Source organism: Micrasema longulum, unplaced genomic scaffold, assembly GCF_059751315.1.
Source record: "Micrasema longulum isolate JH-2025_06_02 unplaced genomic scaffold, ASM5975131v1 h1tg000382l, whole genome shotgun sequence".
NCBI classification, from domain to species: domain Eukaryota; kingdom Metazoa; phylum Arthropoda; class Insecta; order Trichoptera; family Brachycentridae; genus Micrasema; species Micrasema longulum.
This window is the reverse complement of record NW_028277583.1, coordinates 358,909-385,939: the sequence shown is the minus strand read 5'-3', so window position 1 is coordinate 385,939 and position 27,031 is coordinate 358,909. Positions and strand designations below refer to the sequence as shown.

Sequence of the window (27,031 nt, the reverse complement as noted above, 5' to 3'; positions counted from 1 at the left end):
TCCTGTTATTACAATATTTAAATTTAATTTGACCTTGGTGTTGTACTTGATAGTAAACTTACATTTAACAAACATATAGAAAATACTGTAGAAAAAACTTAAGGGGCAAAAAACAAAATGTAAGGGGTTTGTCATACGATCAACCAAACCTTTCACAAGAACTGACGCATTAAGAAAACTTTTTTTTCATATGTACGTAGTGTCCTAGAGTTTGGTTCGCCGATTTGGAATCCTCAATATAAAACTTATATACTTACAAAAATCGTATTTAACATATTCAAAACTATTTTCTTAGACAATAAGATTTCAAAAATAATGTTTCATTTTCAAGTAGGACTGAGTCCGCTAATTTTCACAATGTTCAAAATCTCGCAACTCGGCGTACGATGTTGGATATGAGCTTTCTCTACAAAATTGTTAATAACGTAATTGATAGCCCAGAAGTTGTTAGAGGCATTTCATATCGAGTTCCTGTGCGTAGAACTCGTCAATCTCTTCGACATTCCTAACTCAATGACTAATCATTTAAAATATACTACTCTACGAAGAATACAGATTACCTATAATGACTGTTTTAGTGACATCGACATATCACATTGTAAATACCATATTTTTATCAGATCTGTTAAAGACATTTTAAATTTATCTCCTGCTTGACTTTTAACTTTTGAGTTGATTGTTAATTTTATCTTTTTATTTTAACTTTTTAATATTAATTCTTAAATTTAACTTTTAATTTTAACTTTCAATTTTATGTGTGAGGTTATGAAAGGGTTGTTAGCACAAGGTTTCTCAATCATTTCTCCGCCTTATGTGATTACCCTTTTGTTAATAATAATTAATTCCACCATACAAACAGTATGTGAAACTAATTACTGTTATTAGGACACTTCTCAATAGTAGAATATAATCGTTATTGAATAATAATTATAATTGCATATCATCGTAATCCCCCGAAAAACCTATTGTTATTAAGTTTATAACAAATATTATCTATTGGTTAATTATCATAAAACTTTGAATTTCCCATTTAGTTCATTAATTCATTTTATTTATTAGATTTATTTGAATAAATTAATTAATTTTATTTATTTAATTCATTCAATTTTTTTTTTTTTTTTTTTGTTTTTTTTTTTGTTTAATAAATTTTACTTATTTTATTTATTTTACAGAAACATACAGACAACAATGATAAAATGACTAAATAAAGCTAAGGTTTTAAAATATATACCATTAATCGTTTTGTCGAGATGTTGATTAAAATTTATGTTTATGTAGTGAAATTTAGTTTGGTATTTTTTTACAAAATATGTGCTGATGGAAAACATTTCATTATTTATTTATTAATTTTACAAAAACAAACAGTCAAAAGTGATATAATAACATAAACAAATACGGTTTAGAGACAGACCAGCGAAGTTTCTAAAAAAAATACATAAATACTAAATTAGGGTACAACTAAAGGGTGTGTTGGTACGTGTTTGTATGAGAGTCAGTGTATAGATGTGTTTGTGTGTATTTGTGTGAGAGTAAGTGTTTAACGGTGCTATTCTAAACCGCTCTCGCGGCCGTAGAAAACATTTTTATCTCGTGAATTACTTACAAAATACGCTATATTAAAGTGTTTTCTTCGGCCACGAGAGTGATTCAGAAAAGCACCGCTGGTGTGTGTAAGCGTTACGAAGGTTTTACAATGCTCATCTTAAATCTCTCAAATTTCATCATCAAATCTTTACGTTGACCATAAATATTATTTCGGTAGAATTTGAGAGTAGAGACTTTCAACTCTATAATCGAGACATCGAAATCCGGAGTTTATGAAAGGGCTTATTTATTTGGTGGAAAATAACAACATAGTTCAATTGGTGATATCTAAGTTGTTTACGTCTCGTTCTACCTGGAATTCCAATACTGATACACGTTTATTTTCAGCAAAACAAATATGATCATTAAATTTACTAGCACAGTTTTTACGTCCCCAGATATAATATTTTTGTCAGTCATAGAACGCAATCATTTAAAAAATATATTTGCTATCTTTTGTAAACCAACGTTTTGACATCCCGCTAATTGTTTTTGTATTCAAACATGTTTCTCTCTTTTATAATACCCATGATATATTTTGATATAACTTTTTTCTTGAGAAGCACGTTTATTTTACCGACAAGAAAATATGTTTCTTGTTCGTCTTTGTTATTGTGTCATGGCGTCGAACAATGTCGCGAGGCAATCAACTACTGTTCCGTTGGTTCTTAAACTCCAAAATGGAAAAGAAACTACATTTGTCCTATGACATTCATTTTTATTCGCCATCTTTTGTGACTGAAATCACTTTATTAAGGATATTTTTTATTAAATTATGTCGACATTATCGATTGGAACTTTCATATTGTTATACATAAATTGCTAAATCTAAATTGCGTTTACAAAGGATCTTTTGTGTTAAAATATCACTCCCCTTTTGGTTCTGATACAAATATTTTAATTTTATTTACAAATCATATATAAATATAGTATATATTAATAAAATTCCCAGGAGTTTCCAGGGCAACTCGATTCGGGACTCAAATATTAAAAAAAACACACACACTGAAAACAACAGAGCAACAAAGCAAGTTTTACACCTTTCAAACTAAATAAATAAGTTATAAAACTTTTTTTAAACAAACAAAAAATGTAAAAACGCTTCCAAAATAGAAGAAGTAGTAGATCTAGAACAAAGGGATATAAGACGGGGGCCAATTGTCAAAATAAGGGATTTTGCACAGCTTACCATTATATTTGACTTTCGATAATAATGTTTTATAGTAAATATGTGTATGGGAAATAAAATAAAATATTTTTTCATATCATATTCAAATAAGCACATACAATATTTGCTTAATGTAACGTGTAACATAAGGTTTATAAACATTCAATACACAGATTCAATGTATAAAAAAATGTAGGTAGGTGAAGTGTAAAAAGTTATGTCATGTTGACTTTTGAGAATTCATCATCCTTTTATCTTTTAAATCTGGATAAAAAACAAGGCATTTATCGATTCGATGATTGGTGATATCATGGTTTTGTGTTTAACTAGAAACTCATAAAATAACAGTCAAATAATATGCACAGCACATACTCAATCTATGAAAAATGTTTAAGTAACTTTGACCGCAATTTTATTAAATTTAAAGAATTAATTTATCATAATATTTTTAGAATTTAACTATGAAATGCGTGATCACATGCAATTTTTATAATTAAAAATAATAATCGTATCGTACTACTAACATACTTTACTTACCTCAAAGATTAAACTGTTAATTTTCATACAACAAAATTTTAAGCAGAATTTCCTTGAGAATGCTTCAATTATTTTTTGTGAATTAATTTACATTCGAAGTATTTTTTTTAAAGAAAACGCTTAATTTTTTTCCTCAGCAAAAAGTTTGCTCGATCATTAAAAAGATCCTTTAAAATAGAAGCCTACTTGAGTTTCAGGATAAAGTTGTATCTTCTGTTTCAGTTTCTGTTACCTGTATAAATACAAGTGACGAGTTGTGGGGGAGTTGATAAAATCATTTTCACGACTTCTTTTTGGTACTGTTTGTTAAGTTTCTAATGATCTGGTGTGTAATATATAACAAAAGTTAGAATTAAAAGCAGCAAGAAACCTCAATAGTTTAAGAGTTTGAATGGGCACCATTACCAAATTTAATGTATTAAGTTACTCGGGAAGCGAAAGTATTCGGAGGTTTTTGTTATAAAGTTGATATTTTATACCAGTTACGAAGCATGTAACATCTTTTGTTGAACGTCCCAAGTTGAAGAAAATCGCGAGCAAATATTATTTTATTTTCAATACTAAACAACTCTGGAACCGCTGTTTTTATAAGGAATATTGTACGACATATTGAAATGAATTAAATTAGTCGAAACAATTAAATTCATTGGACCATTTTTTTTTTCTCACAACGTTTTAAACTGTTGTTGTCCAGGAACACATGTGGTGATGGGTGCACGAATTCAGAAAATGACCTCTTGTGTTTAAATATAAGTACGGCAGATTTTTTGTACTATTAACTCTTAAAAGACTGTGCTATTAAATTCATTAATACTCGGTGATGCAACATCGTGTTAATACCACAAGCAAAAGACAGACAAATATGAAGTTCAGGCATTAAAAAAAAACAAAGACAAACTGTAAAATATTATTCTTTTCCACAATTTATAAACATTTTAATATAATTTAGGCCAAAACAATGTGTTGAGTTTGTCAAAATTTTTGTAGACAAGGACTGGATTCAACCTCCTAGGCAGCTGCTCATAATAACAAATTACAACATACATTAAAATCATTTTCCAGAGGGAATATGGAAGTCTAGGCATTCACAGGGCTAATGACCTGGCATTGGCTGGTTTAAATGGCCACTTTTCACAAAAACCTCAACAGATGGAAGAGTCGAAGGAACATAGATGTTCAAATATGAGCGGAATGGTGAATATTACACAGTGTGTAAAGTGGCCACTTAAAACAGACAAACACAAGGTCATTTATTTAGACCTAAAAGCAAAATACATTGGAAATCATAAATACACCCGATCATATAACTAGCGTGCACTCTCGCCTACTGCGGATAACCGAATGATTGAACGAATTGTTTCTATTTATTTATTTTTATACATAAGTTTATTGTTCATTATTTGAGACATAAGTCCCAACTCCATGGGACTAAAAATCCTGTGTTGAGATGGGACTAGCAATTAATTGACACAAACACATGAGTGTCTCACTACAAATATAGGATCAGAAACATAAAAAATATTTTTTTTTAAATACATATATGTATGGCACATCAATATGGTAAACAATAACAGAGTTTCCTACTCAAATCCCTCACACTAAGGAAAAACCAGTCCTTAACTAATTTCTTATAAGTATTTTTTGTCCTTGAGAGCTTAATACGCTCTTCCAAAATATTGAACACTCTAGGTGCGATAAATGAGAGATGCTTCTGAACAAAAGTCGTACGGGTTTTGGGTATGACATAATCCATGCTCTGGGAAAACCTTGTACGAACATTTTTCTGAGACCTCTCCTTATTGTTCGACCAGAAGTGTGGAAGTGCTTCTTTTAGGTACAGGTGTCTCATATCCAGCACTTTCATGTTTTGGAACAACTTTTCTCACGGGTATGTTGGAGGGCGCCGGAATATTATAATCAATAATAATTTCTGTGAAATTACGAGAGGCTTTAAAATAGATGCCGCACAACCCCCGCAGCCAGCTATTCCATAGGTTGCAGTGGATTGAAACAAAGCAAAATACATACTTATGAGAGTGCCAATATTTAGAATGTCTCTGAGAGAGCAGAATATATGGCACAGCTTTCTCAACCTAGAGTTTAGTGACTGGAACTGAGCCTCCCATCGCAAATTCCTATCAATGATAATACCAAGGTATTTTATGGAATCTACCCGATGCAGAAGTTGGGATGTTTTATCACAGTAAATTCCTAGATTAAGTAGAAGTGAACTATTATTTATACAAAATGTCGGATATTTCGTTTTACCGGTATTTAGTGTAAGAGAATTATCATCTAGCCATTGTTTAACAATATTGTTTTTGTATCTTTCACACAAACACTGGCCACAGATCAGGGTCTCATTCTTTTTGGCATAAGTTCGATTCTCGTTTATCTTGTCCCCTAAAATGGTATCTACCCTTAGACAAAATCGAAACTTGTACACTTCTTCTGAAAATGGGTTTCGTTATAAAAAAAAATATTATGTTTTCTCATATTAAACGCTTTCAAGAATGGAGAAAGTAAAAGTTCTAGAACTAACGGAAATAAGGTCCATGTGCGTTCACACGAGGACAATCCTGCGGTGATGGGGGTAATCATTGTTTGGCGGAAATAGGCTGCCCGTATATCTCTGTGACAATGTTTTCGCACAATGTTCTGCCCTATAAATTGCCATTTACATGTAAACAATACGTCGGGTCTGAACAGAACAATATTGTATTATCCACATTAAAACGATACTTAAGGATTGTTAGGACAGCACTGCACCGCATTTCCGCTTCGCCACCACTGATTTTGAAAGTTTTCGCTGTGAACGCTGCAAAACAATAGGTAATTAATATATGTACTGAAACCGCACCGCACTGAAACGTTTGCGTTTTTTGGTCCCCACATCAGCCACCCTTTATATTAACCGTTTATATCCCGCCATGCCACACGGCTATAAAAAAATTCCCCCCCCCCGCAACCAGTCATACTTTCGAATACCATTCTGCGTCTTCGGTACCTTAATTTGTGATAACCGCACCGCACCTGCCGCTGCCTGAAGACCACATTTCTGAAAATATTGAGCTGATTCCGAAAGGAAACGAGACTCTGTAACTCAAGGACAGTTTGTGTTTATTGCATATGAGTCTCTTGCCGGAATATTTATTTTGGACAACCTGTGGAAAATATTAGCGTTGCTCATATTTTTAATTTAAATTATAGTGGAATATATATACGTATGGATGTAATCATTAAAAAATAATACTATATTATCATTAAAAAAAAAAAACAATTACAAAAGTAAAACTTTCAAAAATATATAACAAATTTTGAAAATTAGAAACAAAGATAAAAAAATATCAAACTTAATGAATAAAATAAAAAAAATGTAAAATAAAAAAAAATTGGCAAGTTTTGTAGCAATCTCAGTTACTAAAATTAAGTTTAAATGAGAATTACAGACCTAAAAAATATATAAAAATAAAAGAATGAAAAACAAAAATCGATTCCTGAAAGCAGAATCAAATTAAGTATTTCTTAGGACCTCTTCAAGTTTACTTTTTCCTATAATTACAAGTGGATAATAAATTATTTTTCAAAATTAACATTTACAAACATTATTTGCTTAATATTTAAAAGATTAAAGTAATGGTCAAATATCTCTGTAAATGTAATTAAATATTTAAATAAAGCCACTGACAAATATTCTATGTTTACCGATTTCAAGACATACCCGCCCCTTGGTCACAACAATAATTACACTGACGCGCAACAGAACATACCTTACTAGAAGCTAGATAGTTTATCAAGATCAATAGATATTTTAACAGAGATAAAAAACTTGAAAAGAAGAAAGAATTATGAATATCTTATGACCAGAATAATATATATGAGAGTGTAGTGGTCACTTAAACCAGCCAACTGCGGGTCACTACTACTACTACCATTACTCCATTTCACCTTGAAGGTAGGCAAACCTCTTTTTATCCTCATAAACCGCCACACACGTCTGTCTTCACATAGCTTCTTCCACATTCATACATCTTTTCATACATGCCCTTCGGTTGTGTCTGCTTTTGACGCGACCAGACTTAAGATTTTGGTTTACCTAATCATGCCAAGTCTTCCTTGGTCATTTTAGTCCTACTTTACCGTTGATTTTCGACATTTATTCTCTAGATTTCGCTGATGTTTCCATGACTGATTTAAGCTTTGAGCAACTCGATAAACTTGAACGACTTCAGAATACATGCATAAGGTACATTTTTGGTCTAATGAAATTTGACCACATTTCTGATTGTTGTAGGCAACTGAAATGGCTCAAAATTAGACAGCGGAGAGACTATCACTCCCTCTCACTTCTGTTCAATGTACTTCATAGTCCTAACGCTCCTATATACCTGCGTGAAAAATTTCAACGCTTATCAGTTCATGGTTTACCTCTTCGTTCTAATTCTTAAGGCACTCAAGAGAGTATTAAGAAATACCCATCCACAATTCCTCTTTCTTCTCTAACTCATATAGTGTCCATACGGCTCGACTGTGGAATCATCTCCCATCCACTATCAAAGATGTTACTACATTATCTCTGTTTAAATCACGTCTGAAAAAACATCTCTTTTATCTTCCTTAATCTCTCCTCCTTCCCTTTTTCCTCTTTCCTCTTTTATCCTTTTTCCCATTGAGTAATAGTTTTGATTTAAAGTTATTTATAAACAAATACGTTTATTTATGTTTTTATATATTTTGAGCTTTTTAATCTTTTTTTTTCTATTGAATATGTTCTGTAACTTGAATTATAAAAATAAAACTAGTTAGATGATAATAACGTTGTTTTTTTGTTTTAGTTTCAATACAATGAATGTCATCACTTTATACCATACAGTTCTTATTTTTTAAAGGAATAACCCGCTAAGCCTTTATCAAGAGGCTTGTCAGCAGACAGGAAAGAGGGGATCTGGAAGGAGGTAATGAATCATATTCTTCAAAACCCAGACCAACGAGAAAAAATCTATCTTGGATTTTGTTTGTGGCAATTGGTGGTAATCGAACCTGTGGCGCCTGTTTCACAGTTGGCCGTCTAACCAACTGCGCCACGCCTGTCAAAATAATGGATAAAACTGAGAAGTTAATTTAATGTGTTAAGATTAACATTCAAATATAAAGGATGTATGTTTTATTTTCATGAAACAATATTTTGATTTTGTTCAAATTTTTGTTGACGAGAAATGGATTCAACTCCCCGGAGAGCTGTTAATATTAACATATCACAACAAAGATGAAGAACATTTTAGAAAAGGTAATTTAGAAGTCTAGGCATCTACAGGGCTTATGACCTGTCATAGGCTGGTTTAAATAGCCACTTTACACACAATGTAGCATTCACCATTCTGCCCATATTTAAACATCCATATCCCTTAATTTTTTTCATCTGTAGATGTTTGTGAAGTTAAAGAGCTGAAACCTTTGTTTATGCGGGTGAGGTTTGTGTAATTGAATTATTTCATTTACATACTAGGCAACGCCTGAAATTTTTATTTTTTCAATTTCCATACTTTTTCATTGACCAAGTGGACTTACCAACAATATTGAGCATAGTATGTGGGTGAAATCATTTAATCACACGAATCTCACCCGCATAAATAAAGGTTTTAGCGCTTTATCTTCACAAACATCACCATAGTTGTTGCACATTAATATAAAACCAACAAGACACGATATAAAAATATGTTATCTCACAGGATAAATAGTTTAAAAAAGAGGGAGAGGATGAGGAGAGGGGCGTGAGTTTCATTGGTGTAGGATAACCATTAAAATGAAACATCGTATAATAGGCTATACTGAAAGAGAGACGGGTACGTCTAGAAACCGGTTAACATAGAAAAGTCTGTTAGTGGTTTTATACAAATATTTAAAAATATTTCGTATTGTTCGACTACAAAGTAAATAATATTATTAACTACGAGTATCAACAAAGTTCTTAATTTATGTATTGTATATAAGATCGAACATCTGGGTATTCACGGAGATCTTTTGCGATGGTTTACTTCTTATTTGACAAATCGCTGTCTATTTGTCGTAATAGGTGGCTTCTGTTCAAACTTTTCTTCTATACCATCAGGAGTGCTCCAAGGTTCACACCTCGGGCCACTCCTTTTCAATGTCTATATTTATGATATCGGTCAATGTTTCAAGTTCACGCAGTTCAGTCTTTTTGCCAATGGTATGAAAGTATACTTACCGATTAATAATGATCAAGACAGTATAAATCTTCAAAAAAACCTTAATAGATTAAACGTATATTGCATTAAAAACAAATTATTCTCCCTTTTATTTAATATTTATTTTAAAAATATTTATTTTTATAAATAATAAATAAATTATTATTTATTTATTTTGTTCATTAACGCCCAAAAGACATTTACAAAAAATAAAAATGAAATACATGCTAACATACTAAATAATAAACACAGAATATACAGAAAAAAATGTGAAATTAGTTAAAAAGGATATGATACAAATTTTTACAAAGTAAAAAAAAAAAAAACAATAATAACAAAGGTATGCAAGAAAAAACAGTAAGCATATAAACAAAAAATGCAAATATATAAGCTTATGAAATAAATTCTGTAAAGCAAACAATAAATAAAGTGTTACGGTAAGCAAGAAAGACATTTTTAAGTTTAATTAATAAACAAGCAAGCATATATTATCACGAAAAAATAAGAAAAAAAATGTATCTATGAGATGCGTATTTGCCAATACTACAATGCAATTTGATATAATAGTAAAAAAATAAAAAACAAGTATAAGGTAATAAAAATAAACAAGTAAGTATTTTTTTTTAATTTATGAAATTTAATTGTCAATAATAGTTTGACGAGCAGCTACAAATATACTTCATATTGTGGACTTATAAGATGGTAAAGAATTGGACAGAATGTCTGCAGCCGTTCCATAAGTGTTACCTAACCTATGCAGTCTCGGTATCAATGAATTGTTTTGTTGGTTGGAAGAAGTACTGGGGCAATGAAACAATAAAGTACTCCTAATGTTGACAGCAGGTACTCTAAAATTAATCAATTAAAGTATTTTTGGTGCGTCAAAAAGAGAGTTTACAATTTTATACAGAACAATGAGATTATTAATAGTTCTTTCAGAAAATGTTGTTAGGTTAAGCAGTGTTAATAAATAGTCATAATTCACATTTTGTATTGGAATGTTTAGTTTGTAGTTTATATATCGTAGAAATTTATGTTGAATGTTTTTTGTATTATAAACATGAACATTATAGCAGGGTGACCATATTGATGAATTAAAATCTAAATTACTTCTTACAAGAGAACAGTATAATATTTTCAATGATCGGATGGACTTGAAATTTTGTGTATTTATCAAAATTAAGCCCAACATTTTAAATGCCTTGTTTGAAATTTCATTGACATGATATACAAAAGACAATTTTTCATCATTATAATAAATGATAAATATTAAACAATGAATCTATTTTAAGAAAAGCTCAAAATTGCGAATTATATATTTTTGTTTGATGTTGGTATCGTTTCCTTCAGCAACATCAAAATGGAGATTCTTTACACTTACCAAACCTATCACTTCCCACTTTTAATTACGGTCTTTTGACTCGCAAGTTCCACAGTAATGATGTAACCCAAAGTTTGTTACTGTAACCAGCCCCGTTTATTTAATACTCGGGTCAGGGGTTTCAAAGGCAAAGTTATTTAAATATTTACACTTGTAGAAAGTAACATACAGGGTCAAATTTGTACCAAGAATACTAATGAAATGTCCGACAATTCTCGATTAACATAGTTTCAAAGTAAACTTTGTACGAAAACAACAAAATACACAGATCAAAAGCTTGTAGAAATGATCAATAGTTAGATTTATAGTAATTATTTATTATATTATACCGTCATCTTCAGTGGTAAAAAAAAAACGAGCAACAACATCAGAGAGAAAAATATAAAAAAAACTGTTTCTAAGTTAACAGTCCAAAAAAGTGGTATTTTCATCGCGTCATAGTACTACTATTGATTAATTCAGCTGTGTTAGGATTTTGTGTGATTTTATTCGTTTTATAATTTATAATCAAATGAAATTATATCTCCGAATACCTTCAAATTATTTGTTTTCTAGTGTAGTTATTTGTTGAATTACCTTATAAAATAATATAAATAAACTAAAATGTTTTGAGTATGTCCAAATGCTTGCAGACTGGCTAGGTTTTCTCCCAAAAGAGTTGTTCATATTTAAATTTGTTGCAACAGAGAGGGAAAACATTTTTGTGAAAGCAATATGGGAGAAAACATTGTTAAGTCAACGACTTGGTAAAAGAAGAAGTATAAAAAATTGGAAAATCGTTTTCAGGCGTTGCCTAGTAGGTGAATCGGTTCAGCCACATGATAAAGGTTTCAGCTCTTTTACTTCACAAAAGTCAACAGATGGAAGAGTTGAGAAAATTTGGATGTTCAAACATAGGCAGAATAATGAATGTTACACAGTGTGTAAACTGGCCACTTAAACCAGCCAATGATAGGTCATAAGCCTCGTTAATGCCTAGACTCCTATATTCCTTTCTCAAAAATATTTTTCCTTTCTTTTGCAACAAATTAAAATAAATAAACTAAAGTATGTTTTTAATAAATATTATTTAATATTAGTTTTAAATCACTTACAGACTTTTCTATTTCCACCGGTTTCGAGATGTAACCGTCTCTTCGTCAGGACATTAATTAAACCTTTAATTAGTGTCAGACGCTTAGACGCTGAAGTCTTTGTGGGCATTTTTTCCCATTTATGTTATAGCCTTATTTTAATTGTATTTTTTGAAAGTGTATTTTTGTAATTATATTTCTATGTAAATAATATAAATATCGAAAAATAAACAAATAAAAAAGAAAATAAAACATGCAAAACCCTCTATTCATGTTGTTTTAATGTTGGTTTATAATAAAAAGGTTCATTTTATTTTATTTTATGTTGGTTTAAATGGGGTTTTGACGAAGAGACGGGTACGTCTCAAAACCGGTAGACATAGAACAGTTGGTTAGTGGTTATCTACAAATATTCAATAACATTTAGTAAAATGTTTTACCACAAAGTTAATGCTTTGAATTTTCATAATAAGTTCTAACTGGTTTTTTTTTTTATTCGACGGTTTTTTTTTTAAATCGAAACATTTTATTTTATTTATTGGGAATATCAACAGTATGATTCATTTTATAAAATATAACAAATAAAATATACAGAGAATAAAACCAATGACAGATATCCACAGAAATACTTGAAATACTCGTACAATACATGTTAGTGTGTTAGGGTGAGTGTAAGTGTGTGGGAGGGTGGACATTGGACATGTGTGTGTATTTTATTGCACAAGTGAAACAATGAAATATTGCAGTTTATCAACTTTTGAACTCTACCTTTGCACAACGAGGTGGACTTTCCTCAATTTCCATATTCAGAATTTTTACCTGAGAACTGCCATAGAATCAAAAAATTGTGTCCAAGGTTCTGGTTCTGTTTCACCCACATAACTGTTTTCTTCATCTGCCTAGACGCAGAGAGGTCAAATAATAAAATTTAAAAAATAATAACAAATTGAACTTTAATTTATTTATTTTCTTTGCAATAAATAGTTTAGTGAAATGTAACACAAATTTTACATGAAATAATTAAAAATTTAACAAAAATCATTTTTTATTGATTCTCAAACACAGTTTTGACCACTGACGTACAATAACATATAGACACGTTATTGTCTTACCAACTGCATCTTAAATTTAACAAACATAACATTGCCCTTAGTGATTCGAAATACGATAGCAAATCACAATACACTTGAACGCATTCGTGTTAGAAAGACACTGGTTGTGAATTATTTATATACTTTAAACATTTTATAAAAAGTATATCAACGGTATTACAAACTGTTTACTTATTCAAAAAATCGATTGTACTTACGAATAAAACGACATATATTATCTGTTCTGCTTTTTAAAGATGCGGTGAAAATTATAGCATTTTTTCATCACACATGACATTTTTTTTCTGCGTATCGTCATGTTTTATGACTATGAGGACCAGTTCAAAATTAAAATTTCAATTTTTTCGCACTTGTAACATGTCTATTTATTTATACGTCAATAGTTTTTATGCAAGGAAAAATTTGATTTTTTTTCTCTCTCATTTTAAGTCCATATAAAAATCTTAACATTTCTTACAACTAAAATTCGATACTGTATATCAGGCCTTTATATTAATTGTTACAATTTATGCTTGTTAATATTTTTCGATAAACAAATAATTTATAAACTTATGTTTTACCTTTGTTTTTTGTTGAGAAAATATGAATTAATCCTAAGTTAAAAAGTTATTAAAAAAAAATATTTCTTAATGATACTTACCTTTAGTAAATTATAAAATAAATTATAAATAAAAGCGTAAAATAAACGTTAAAAAGTCAAATATCTTATTAAGTCATATCGAGTAAATATTTTACATCAAATCAACATCAACTTTTTTATTTATAAATATTAATTTACGTTAAATCATTTTTGATTTAATGAAACATTAATGTCTAAATTCACATTTAATATTTTGATACGTTTGTAGGCAATGTAATACATGGTTAATATAGTTTAAGCATTGTTATTACCACATTTTATTACAAGTTTCTCTTATTTGAGTATAATTATGTGCAAAACAATACAGATTAAAGCTGTTGTATGAACGGAAATATTTTAAAAATTTAAACCAGAAGTAATTTGATCAAAATTTAGGTAAAATAACATAGAACGTAACAGGCATTAATTATTTCTTTAGTCAAAAGAAATTCGTTTTCCTTTGATCATTTATTGCAAAAAATACTGAACTTAGTAAGTAAGGAATTTATTTTCCATGTAAAATTTATATTTGAGGTATTTAAATTGTTTGAGTAAAATTTCAAAATTACTTTAGTTTAAACTTGGGCTCATTTTTATATTTCCGTCCATACATTTCAGATTTTTATCAATAAAATAACTCACTAAAATGTCTTCGTTAATTTTTTTCAATTTACAATTCACTAACTAACTTAATATTTTAATCACAATTAAGTTTACTAAATATCTATCAAAATAATGCTTAACTTCCTAATTATAATGATTTGACAATAAGGTAATAAACTACGAACAATTCTGTTTTACATTTATCAATTTTACATGAAGTTATATAATGAATATTTCAATAAGGTCAAAACAATTTAAATGTATACATTTATTTGAATTGACTGCAGAGATATTCATTTAAATCCTTTTAACGAATCGATTTTTTAATTTAAAATTTGATTTATTCTAATTATATCTAATATTTTATATAAAATCATGTCTTATTAAAATCGTGTATTAAATTTAAATATCTAGTTTTCAAGAACATCAACTAATCTAACGATAAAAGCAATTTATGTACATAAAATATTAAAATGTTACAACATAATAACGATAGTTAGTTACATTTGATGCAATTAATTAATTAAAATATTTTTTAAAAACTATATTACTAAAAGACAAGTAGATAAAAAAGATATTTGAAACTTTAAAATTATATATCATAATCTTTAAGGGGTGTAAAAATTACGAAAACAAAATAAAAAATCCAATTTAAGTGACGTTTTTTATCATTCTTCTGCCTGCAACTGCATTGGCCATCTGAAAATAAAGAAACAAGTATTAGTTTTACAAATTATGACTTTTACATTATGTTCAACATATTTTAACATTAATGAAACGTTTGAACCTCGTTCAAAATAAACAAAAATAGCCTTATTTCCGACGTTGAAATTTGTATTCCGATAGCATATTTTTAGAACAAGAAAATATTGAATCTGAAACCCGTCTGAACAAATCCAACACACACTGTATCACCCAAGAAACATATTGAAGAAAAACAAAACTTGATTCTTATTTTTTAGTAGTGAATTTATATTTTACTGGTTGAATGGAACAAAAAATAAAATATTGGGGTAGATAACAATAACACAAAAAAAGAAGACAGCTGCTGGTAGACGGTAGACTTTTTTTTTTTTTTGCCTTGCTTGCTTATTGCCAAATGGCTTCCAACCAACTAATAAAATAAATGTTTTTTTTTTTATAATTCAAGTAACAAAACTTATTCGTTAGAAAATATAAGTATATAAAAATAAAAATAGATGCATTTGTGTATAAATTATACTAAATCAATACCATATTCTAATAGGAATAAGAAAAAAGTCTAAACAGGAAAAGAGAGATTAAGAAAGAGATAGAAAATGTTTCTTCAGACGTGATTCAAACGGATATACTGTAGTAACATCTTTGATAGTGGATGGGAGATGATTCCACAGTCCAGCCGCATGGACACTATATGAGAGTTGAAGAAAGAGGAATTGTGGATGGGTATTAAGAGAGTGCTTTGAGAATCAGAACAAAGGTAAACCATGAACTGAAAGGTGTTGAAAATTTTCACGGAGGTATATAGGAGCATTAGGACTATGAAGTTTATTAAACAGAAGAGAGAGGGAGTGATAGTCTCTCCGCTGTCTAATTTTGAGCCATCAGAAATGTGGTGATATTTCTTAAGACCAAAAATTTACCTTGTCCATGTAAATTGTCCAAAAAAAATCTGAAGTTTTTCAAGTTTATCGAGTTGCTCACAGCTTAAATCAGTCATGAAAACATCAGCGTAATCTAACATGGGTAGTAGTAATCCTTGTACGAGAGTGAATTTAGTAAAACAAAAAGAACGATATGTCAAAACAATTTGGTTTTAAATTAAAATTTATAATAATTAGTGTTGCGGAAAAACCAACCAAAGGCATTTAATTTTAATGAAAATTTGACGTATCTCTGTTATTTTGGTGAAATAATCCTTCGGGATTATTGATGACAGGTTTTATAATACAAATTTATCATACCAAATTGATCGCGAAAATAATCCGTTTACGTTTGATGAACGAAAAACATCACGTTTTGTATGGAAATTATAACGCACACTAAAGCGGGATGTACAGTTTGTACAGCACTGACGGCAACGGCTCATCGGTCGTGAGTCGTGAGGCGCGGGAGCGGGCAGTTTGTACCCCGCCAGTTCCTCTTACCGCGCATGTCATGAACGTGGACCCCGACAGTACCTTATCCCCCCGGACACAGAACTCGAATTCACATTTTACGAAAATTCTGAAGAGAAAATGGTTACAGAAATATTTTAATATTTATTCCTTGATGAACTGTAAAAACGCATGTACCGTGTAAGACTTCGTGCCTTGATGCTTAAAATCCTCTGACTATCAAATCAAATCGTCGAAAGGGTCAAGGTCAACTTGGGTGTCTATGTCACAGAAAATAGCAGCTTTCAAAATAACTGGGAGTTCAGCTAGGAGTAGCAGCTGCCATACTTAACAGTATAAAGGCTATTTGGAGATTGGGTCTTTACTCAAAAAAAAACAAATGCCGCCTATATAACGCCTGCATAACGCTAATTATCCTCTGCGGGTGCAAATAGAGGCACGTCTTCAGGGGACAAAGCAGCAGAATACTTAGTTTTGAGAATAGGTGTCTCAGAGGGTGTGCGGTGGTTTGACTTTGTAAAAAATAATATACAAAGAGAACGGACGCAGCAAACTCCGTTGACAACTGTCACCAAGCGCAGGCAATACGGTTGGCTGGGCCATATACTACGGAAGCCTCCTGTGAACCTTAACCACGCTTGCCTAATTTACAAGGCACCAGGTTCTCGAACGTGTGCTGCATCATAAACTTTGTTTCCACCAACCACCAGTGTTGAGCTCCAGATTGGTGCCTTACCTCGTGTTCGTGCCTCTCGCAAGTGACCAGTCGGACCACAGCAATGCCATCAAGAACAAAGATAAGGTTAGTGGCTTCCATTCCTAATCCATCTCATTTGTTGGCTTGTGACCGATTGACACTGCATACCGCATATCGAGGGTACTCACTTATTTTTTATGAAAATGAAATACAGTCCACTCCGCTAATTGTAGAAACCCTAGGGCTTCGCTTCCGGCTATTTCTCGCCCGCAACCGTCTAAGAACTCGTTTTCCCATTAATATTTCTTATTTCGTTATGTATTGTTAATCATGTTAAATAAAGGTTTACAAATAAATAAAAAAATGTGTTTGAAAACAATTTTTCTGTCACTCCCTTGCTGATGATTCTCATATTTTACGGAAATAAGATAACTGCACGTCGGAATTACGTAAAATATGGGCATTTGATCCTTTCATTTCCTTCAGAAAAAACGTTAAGTAAAATAAATAAATTCATGCTGACCTCTTTTATATTCTTTTGTATTCAAATATTTTTTTATTGTGTATAACGAATTTTATTAAACGAGGTTTTCCTATTCAAATGGTAATTTTGACTTTATTGGAGACCTTTTCTATTGAAGGGTCTCAACTGGTTTTTTACATTCTAAGAATATAATATGTACGTTAAATTATCGCAATGAATAATAAAAAAGTATTTTTTTCTGTAAATGATAAGAAATACAATTCTATATCAACAATATTTTGAGTTTGTCAAAATTTTTGTAAACAAGGACTGGATTCAACTCCCTGGGGAGCTGTTTATATTAACATATTACAACAGAGATGAAGAACATTTAAGAAAAGGTAATATAGAAGTCTAGGCATCTACAGGGCTTATGACATGTCAATGGCTGGTTTAAGTGGCCACTTTACACACTGTGTAACATTCACCATTCTGCCTATATTTGAACATCTATATTCTTTCAATTCTTTCATCGGTTGCCTGCATAAATAAAGGTTTCAGCTCTTTAACTTCACAAACATCAACAGAGGAAAGAATTGAAGGAATATAGATGTTCAAATATAGGCAGAATGGTGAATGTTACACAGTGTGTAAAGTGGCCACTTAAACCAGCCATTGACAGGTCATAAGCCCTGTAGATGCCTAGACTTCTATATTACATTTTCTTAAATGTTCTTCATCTCTGTTGCAATATGTTAACAATTCTATATAACTAATACTGGCATATAATGTCTATGGTGTTCCAGAAAAATGGTTTTTTTTTGCTTTTATGATTTTTATTAATTATTCACTTTAATTTTACTATTTTTTTTATATCAAAATCTATTTCTTATTCTTTTATTTTCCATTCAGAATTGAACTGTTCATTTTTTTGTTTGTCTCTATTTGTAATATTATGGTATAAATATATTTATATATATATATTTATACCATAATATTTATAATGTATTCTAAATTTACCATAGGATACCCACGTACAGGCTATCTTTGCCTGTGTAGAATAAAAAATAAATAAAAAAAATAGAGGCATTTATGAAGATATAATACCTTAAATATAACAATAAATAATAATAATAATATGTATTCATTATCGAGTGGAAAAGAAAACATTTCTTAGCCCGATTGCAAATAAAACAATATTTTGAATTTGAACGCACATTCATCATAACTTTTTTTGGTATTTTTGGATATCTTTTATCATTTTTGTGTTTTATTGATTAAAGTATCACTTTTTTTATTTCTTCGATAAAATGCTGTATTATTTGCCTAAACAAACAGAGAATCAATTTCTCGTTAAATTTTGTAGTACCATTAGTATATTACGTAAGCATTTCTTGTATGAACATACAAACGGTTCTATTTGTAGATTAATTAAGATCACGGCACATAATCAATTCTACCCTTGTTATTATCAAGTCATTACTATTGTAATTTCACTAAAATACGTAGAGATAATATAATACTGTACTTAGCATTAAATGTTTAATATTGATATAATTACAATTCAGAATCAAGAATTCGTTGATTAAAGCTAGGTAAATGTTTAATGGTATTGTACTCATAACTGTTTTATTACAATGACGGAACAGTGTAAATTAATTTTTATTACAACTTTGAAATACGATTATAATTTACGCATGTGAATTTGGAGTGTTATATGGGGATGGAATCACAGAACAAATCATTTGAAGGAAGGGCGCAGAAAATCGTGCGCTTAAATTAATTGTGGTTAATACATGTTCGTTACAGGAGGCGAAATTAGCAGGTACAATAAAGTTTGACCATTATTATATCCGCCGAATTCTAATTCTTGGATGATTTCTACACATTTCATATCATCCAATAATGCAAACAAACTTAAAATACTGACGTATATATTCAAAACAATTCAACGTATAATTAATGTAAAAGAACTTACAAATATTTATTTTGCATTGTGTCATTCAATTTTGGAGTATGGAATAATCAAATGGAGTGGTGCAAGTGACACAGTTTTAAATAGTGTAATTGTTGCACAAAATTTCATAATTCAAATTATACTTAGAGTCCCGATACAGACATCTACTGAAGAAATATTCCACAAATCACAACTTATGACACCAAAGCAGTTATACGCTAAAACAATACTTGCTTACAGATTCAAAAACTGTTCTGACTCAAATGAAAGACATAAGCCCAACAATACAACACATACAAATGAGACAATCACTTGATCGTCAACACGAAGACAACTTAAACAAATACATACAAATGCTACTTTTGGACAAAGGAATTTTGAGTATTATGCAATAAAATCTATTACCTACTTCCACTGTATATTAAAACAATCAGAAATGAAAAAATGTTCAAAAAGGCTATAAAAATGGATAGTGGAGCTGGGTAGAAGTAAAGTGGACTGTCTCATTCGCCCAAACCAATAATAAATATATTGCTTCGCAAATGTATAGTTTGTGTCATTTTATTGTATGTTTTATAATATTAATAGTATAGGTATACATTAATTTCATATAAATTTAAATACGTAGGGTTAAAAACTTTTTGAACATTTTGTTAACTATCTTTGTATATTAAGTCTTCTTTGTTTATTCTTACATGTAAAATGTTTTTTTTTTATAAATATTTTTATGTGTCCTCGGCACGGGCAACCCAAGTGAGGTCACATCATTTTATTGTTAATCCTTGTTTATAATGGAAAAAAAAGAATAAATAAATAAATGTGCGTATGAATTGTGTTTAATTATTTATTTTGTTTGTATTACACCGTTCTTCTTCCTTTCGAAACTGGATCTAGTAATTATGGCTCTGGTTCCAATTTAGAACTAACAATGTATTCCTTCACTGTTAGGAGAATTAAAATAAAGTGAATGTGTTGACCATTGAGTTGACCATTGAGTATTTGATTAATCACAAATTGATAAAACTCAGTGAGGGATACAATAAAATCTTTTAAGGCTTCCACGATTTGTTATTTTAGCGGTTTGACTGTAAAGAAATATTAAATTTTAGCTTTATTAATTTAAAATTTTTAAAAGTTAATATGCAAAGCACTCAAAAAGCACACAAAAAGCACACAAAAAGACGTCGATGACGCATACACGTACCAAACAATTTTACCTGGAATATAGATCAACGACCAAAGAAGCAAGTCAGCATTTTATATTGAATACAATATATCATATTCAGTAAGAGCAATAGAATTGCACTTGGAGACGTGAAAACAAAGGAACGCGGCCTATCAAGAGACCATAGAGCATGGTAACGTCAGTCAAACCGACCAATTTAGCTCAATCTGTCTGTTTATCTATCATTGCCGTTATGCACGCGCTCCATAAAAAAAATGCAGAATCTTATTCGCCATGTAATAAATGCACCTTGGAAGGCCAATTTCGTTTCTTCTGCCAACAATCATCTAACTCCTACAAAAAATAAACAAATTACAACAGGGATGGAGAACATTTTAGAGAAGGGAAGTTGGAAGTCTAGGCATTTACAGCAGACTGCTGAATTCATCCTCTGGAGGAGGCCAATTCATGACATGGAAAGAGAGACGATGCTCGATGGCTTGGCGAGAGTAGTGAGGCGGACACGAAGTTCCGACTCATTTTGCAATCAAAATAATCAGTGGAAAAGAGGAGACACCCTTTGGAAAATCTAAGTGCGTATGGTTTTGGTTGTGCCATATTTTCAATCAAGATCTAAGTCAAATTATAATAACGAACTCACACGAGAAGTACTATCATACATAATCAATATAGTGCAGGCAATTGGTAAAATAAACCAAAGTAGGGAACAAAATGCCGAAGACTCCTCTAGTGGAACGGAAGGCCTGTTGACTACTGCCAACAGGCCGGCTTCTCTTGAAAAGTTTTAAGTGGTTTCCTCTCCACGTGAGCAAATTCTGAGAAGTTCCTGATTAGCCCACATTAATATATCCCTCCTGATCCCAATAGTTTCGATAATTTCAAAGATATTTAATTGCAGAAAAATCCACTTTTTTAAATATAAACTTTGGATAGTATAAGCAAGGTAAATAATAAAACAGCTCCCATATAAAAAAATATATAAAAAAGTCGAATTATCTTCATGGAAACAATGAAAGTATTGAATGCTAACTAGATGATATTGGTTAGTAAAAAAAATAATTAAAAGAAATTTTAACATAAATAAATCGCTAAATAAATATTACTGCTACTTCTTTATCTTATGTATCATATGTATTTGCCATATCATAACAATATAATATGTTTATCGTTATTTCGTAGAGTACCTAGTAACTGATATGATAGATTTGTTAACATACGATAGATAATAAATTAACATACACCTTGTTTACACATTAGCTTGGGAGTTAGTAATACTTTCATTACACCAATAAGCGAAACGTCTAGTATGTAATACAGTCATTAAATTTGTCCAAAAAATGTCAGCTGAAAATCAAAATTAAATTTTTATTTCAGGCAGAATTCGGATGTATTGATGGGTCACCACATTATGTGATTTATTAAAACATCCTTCGGTCTTCGTCATTTGAATGTAATTAATATTGGCAGAATACTTCAATGTTATGAAGAGCGCTTGGAGTATTCTAAAATTGAAAAGTTAAAAACTACCTTACATTCACGGAGATGACCGCTGTGCACGTGCAAACCACGAGCCCACTGCGTGATATCGCATGATTGGCCCATTTCACACCACGGCAAAAATCTACACGTGGATTGATATTTATTGTTTGACAAATATTTACTTATTAATATCCTGGAAAACGTAATAACCAGTGCACCATGAGACTGACTAATCTCCAGTCGATTTCTTTTTACATGATTTTTACCTGAGAGTACTCGCTAAAATTTAATAATGGTTTTTATTAATTATCATTCAAATATCTTTTGTTGGGTTTTACTTTATTATTTAAATCGGGTTGTGGTCCCGTGGCTAGTGTTGTGGACTCACGGATCAGAGGTCCGAGGTTCGAACCCCACTCTACTCCAACTTGATTTCCATTTTCTAATAGTGAGTTATTTACAACTCGTTGAAAATGGACACCAAAATTTAAATAATCAGCTAAATTATAAGAATGCTAATGCAGTCATTAACTATGGAATTTTATAAAAAAACAACAAACACAAATATTATCATATTTAAATAGTAACGAATCTAATAAATGTTAATTCACTATCATTTTACCGTGCCGTTTAAATTAAGATGATATGTGTGAAATATGCTTTTCTCCACCAGGTATCACGCGGCTGGCTTGTTTATTTGGAAATTTTTGTAAAAATGAACATATTTTAAGAGATAAATATTGCAGATATGATTTTCTTGTATAATATATTTCAGATAATGTCTGAGATCACCTGACACCTTTTACCTTCCATTTTTTAAAAACAATATAGCACATTTTAACCCTTTTGCAAGAATGTTAAGACTATAACATAAAATAAAAAATATAAAAAAATATTGACATTTAAAAAAAAAAATATGTCATGATAAAATAAATATTACTGTGAAAGTAAAAAATATTACTGTGTTTCTAAAATCAAATTAATCTTTATTTTTGTGCTTGTAAATTAATTTTAGTTTCTATAATTACTTTTTATATCTTCTGATTTTCTCTTTTCTTAGCCTTATTTTTTACTCAATCTTTTTTATAACTCAAATGGATTTAATCTAGCTACCCACTTATTTTACATAATATATGAAAGATGGTGGAGTTCTAGAATTGAGGATATATGTAAAGAATGATACTAATGCTTACTTAAAAATAGTGTGTATTTTATGTATCCACGTTAAACTTAAAAATATTTAAAATGAAGTTGAGTATTTTTTTTATAATACGTCTTAATTCGTTTGAAAGTAAAGTATTTAAGATCAGTTAATTATGATTTCAAATCAGTAATCTCTGCTAAAGAAAATTAAATTTGTGTAGGAGGTATTAAAAATAATGCAGTTATAGCTTGCCTAGCGCATACCGCACAACGCATCTGAAGGCATGAGTCTCATGTCTCTTGTCTCTTGGCAGTGCCCACATACACGGAAAAGTTGCCGAATGAGAAAAGCTGCCCAAATGAGCTCTCCGTAATCTGGTAGCCTTAGTATTTTCTTTTTAAATAATTTTTTTTTATTGATAAACCCTTACGGGTTACATACATTTAACAAAATATTTTTACTTTTTAAAAGTCACATTCTACTGTTAATAATAATTTATTTATTTTTTTGTATAGGTTGTCTGAGTCTTTTGTTTAGTTTTGTCTGGTAGTTTATTATATAATTTCAGTCCATAGTTTATTAGTCTTGATTGTCCTATTCTCGTTTTAAAAGGTTGTATATGATATTTTTATGATATTCTCGTATTGTGTTCATGTTTACTACAGTTTTTTTCACGTTTTAATTCTTTGTCTACAATTAAATCAGTGGCTAATTTATGAATAAATTTTAAGGATTCTCGTTTAAAGAGTTCAGATACATTTAATTGTTCACTTTGTTTAAAAAGTTTTTTAGTTGCTGTTAGAAAGGGTAGGTCATATACTAACTTTAATATTTTATTTTGCTGTCTGTGAAGTCTGTTTATGTCATTTTGATTAACTTTTCCCCATAGTAGTTGCATATAACATATTTTAGTTTTTACATAGGCAACATACATTTTTTTTCCTTTTTTGGAACAAAGTTTTTGATTAAAAAAAAAGACTCGATAAAGTCACCACTTTGCTAGTTAAATTGTTGATATGAATTGTCCATGTAAATTGTATGTCTATTGTTAGTCCAATCTTTGTGCTGAAAGAAGATAACCCAGAAGTAAATAGTATATACTTCATTGAATTGAAAAAAAGGGAATGTTTCACTAACTGGGATGAATTGATTTCACATAATCAATTCGCCAAAACTTATAAGGATATTTTTTTTAAACATTGTAAAATGAAATTTTTAAATAACTCAGTTAGAAAATGATAAAGCATACTAGCAGATTGCCAATAGTTTTTCTTTAAAAAGATAACTTTCTTTATTACTGCTTCATTCTTTATTATCATTTCTATATGCGCACCTAGTGGTGCATAAGGCACCGCAATGGCATTTCAATTATAGAGTAATTATGTTATTTTTGTTGCATTAAAGGTAAGGTGCAGTCTTACGTTAGAATTCAGTAGGTTCGAACCACCTTCAAAACTGATATTTTTCTTCCACCCTGCCAGGAATAAAATCCAGGACATCAAGAAAAGTAGTCGAACGCACCAACCACTACACAATTTGGTGGATTTATCTTCACTCGATTTATTTTTTCATGATTTTTACCTAAGAGCAGGCATCGTGTCAAAAACTCTCGTACGGGATTCCGGTTCTTTTTCACTCATAGGACTGTTTCTTCATTCGCCCGGTAGCAGACATCTTTTTAACTTAAACCTTTCAGAAACCGAAAGCCTTATGGTGAACACCTTCTACCTTAATTTAATTACTTTTATTCCGTTAGTCAACTTCATCCTGACTTATTTGTTGCGAATAAAATTCCGGTGTACCGCACCTTCTTACACAATACAGTTTATAGGAAAAACTTTGGGAAAACTAAGCTTCAAGGGCTAATTTAAATGTAAAACCCAAAATTACTTTTTCATCCCTTTAAACTTTTTTACGACTACACGACACTTGAATAGTAAGTTAACTTAACTTTTTGTCTGTTTTTTGAGCAAAACAATTTGAGATTTATCCCAACGCACGCTTTGTTACCTACGCGATAAATAAAAAAACAAATTAAAACAGTCACTTGAATAGTAAGCAAACTTAAATTTTTGTTTGTTTTTTGAGAAAAACAATTTGAGATTAATCCCAATGCACGCTTTTTTACCTACGCAATAAATAAGTTCTAAAAAAACTCCCATCAATTATCATAAAACAGACAAGACTAATATTAGATTACTCAGAGTCTTGAAATAATAATGTTCAATATATGTTGTTATAACATTTAAATAAAATTTTAGATTAAAACCCCCCAAAGATTATTATCATTTATTAATTAAGTTTTTTTTATTTCATGTTTTACATAACACATTTTTATTCAATTTATTTTTTAGACAAAATAAGTATATAATTTATACTCATGGTGTCTAAAAAAAAACATAAAATAATACATATTCATGCTTAAATCCCTACAGATAAATAAAAGTAATAAATATTTAATAATATATCATAGTTTATTAACAAAAATAACAATTAATTTATCTACTACATACACATTTAGGTAATAGATTTATCTGCATCATGTCTAGTCTGCCTAACTAGGTACAACCTGTTTTAAGGCAGACATTTTTATGCAAAAATAAACATAAACATTTTACCTAAACATCAATTTCTTATTAAAGAATGTATTTTAAGTAAATTTCGCGATTTTTCTCGACCTCAACCCAGAAACCATTTTGTTACAAATTTATTAAATTGAATCCGAGTCACGGTTTTGCAATGTTTAGGTAACATATTGAATATTTTGGGGCCCAGAAACCTGAAATTTCTTTGCCCGAATTCAGAGTTTGTGATAGACCCAATGACCCATCCTCTAGTTTGACTTCTGGTAGTGCGGAAGTGTTCCTTTTGGGATTTGGTAGAATAATTTGATTTCACAAACATTATTATTCTAAAAATATATAATTGCCTTATATCAAAGATCTCCAATTCCTCAAATAACTTAATACTGGGGTACCTGAAGGGCTTTTTTATAAATACATACATAAATGCATGTTATATATAACTGCAATAAAATCATGATTCACAACCCCTGCTTGCACTTGTATATTACATATAAATTTGTTTAGTCTCCCACCAGTCTGACGATGTCGGTCACGACGAAACCCGGTCACTGGTAAAAAATGTATAAAAAATCAAGTATTTTTATTGTTATAATTAAAATTCAGTTCCACAAAGAAATGTCAGTAGAAAAACTCAATATGTTTTCTTTTATTTGTCATCTTAGATATGATTTATTTTTTAAAAACTTTTTGGCTGTTTTTTTTTCATATTTTAATTTGTTTAGTTTTAACTATTCAACTATATTTCATATTATATATTACATAATCAATTGTTTACTGTTGTGATTATTTCTGTAAAATCTTTTTATTGTAAAAAGTTCTTTGAACCGTTGATTTATAAAATTAAATAAATATGGATGTTCAAATATGGGCAAAATGGTGAATGTTACACAGCGTGTAAAATGTCCCCTTAAACCAGCCAATGACATTTTATAAGCCCTGTAGATGCCTAGACTTCCGTAGTACCTTCTCTCAAATGTTCTTAATCTCTTTTGTAATATGTTAATAAAATTTATTGTAAATGCCTGACTAACTTTTAACCTCAAATAACTCAAAACTAGTAATTTCAACTTAAAAATTTTCCGCAGAACGCGCACGGTTTGTGTTTATATTCAGTGTTCGTTTTTGTATCCTTTCGTTT

At 30.2% G+C, this 27,031-nt stretch overlaps 1 protein-coding gene across 2 annotated transcripts in view; it reads right to left on the bottom strand.

Moving 5' to 3' along the window:
* Nucleotides 1-12,898: 12,898 nt before the first annotated feature.
* The window catches only part of sNPF-R (short neuropeptide F receptor), a 249,233-nt gene continuing 235,100 nt past the window's right edge, over nt 12,899-27,031 (bottom strand). For both annotated transcript variants that reach the window (XM_088225699.1, XM_088225698.1), the window contains exon 4: nt 12,899-14,985. The gene's annotated coding sequence lies outside the window, so the exon portion shown is untranslated. The remainder of the gene's footprint in view (nt 14,986-27,031) is intronic.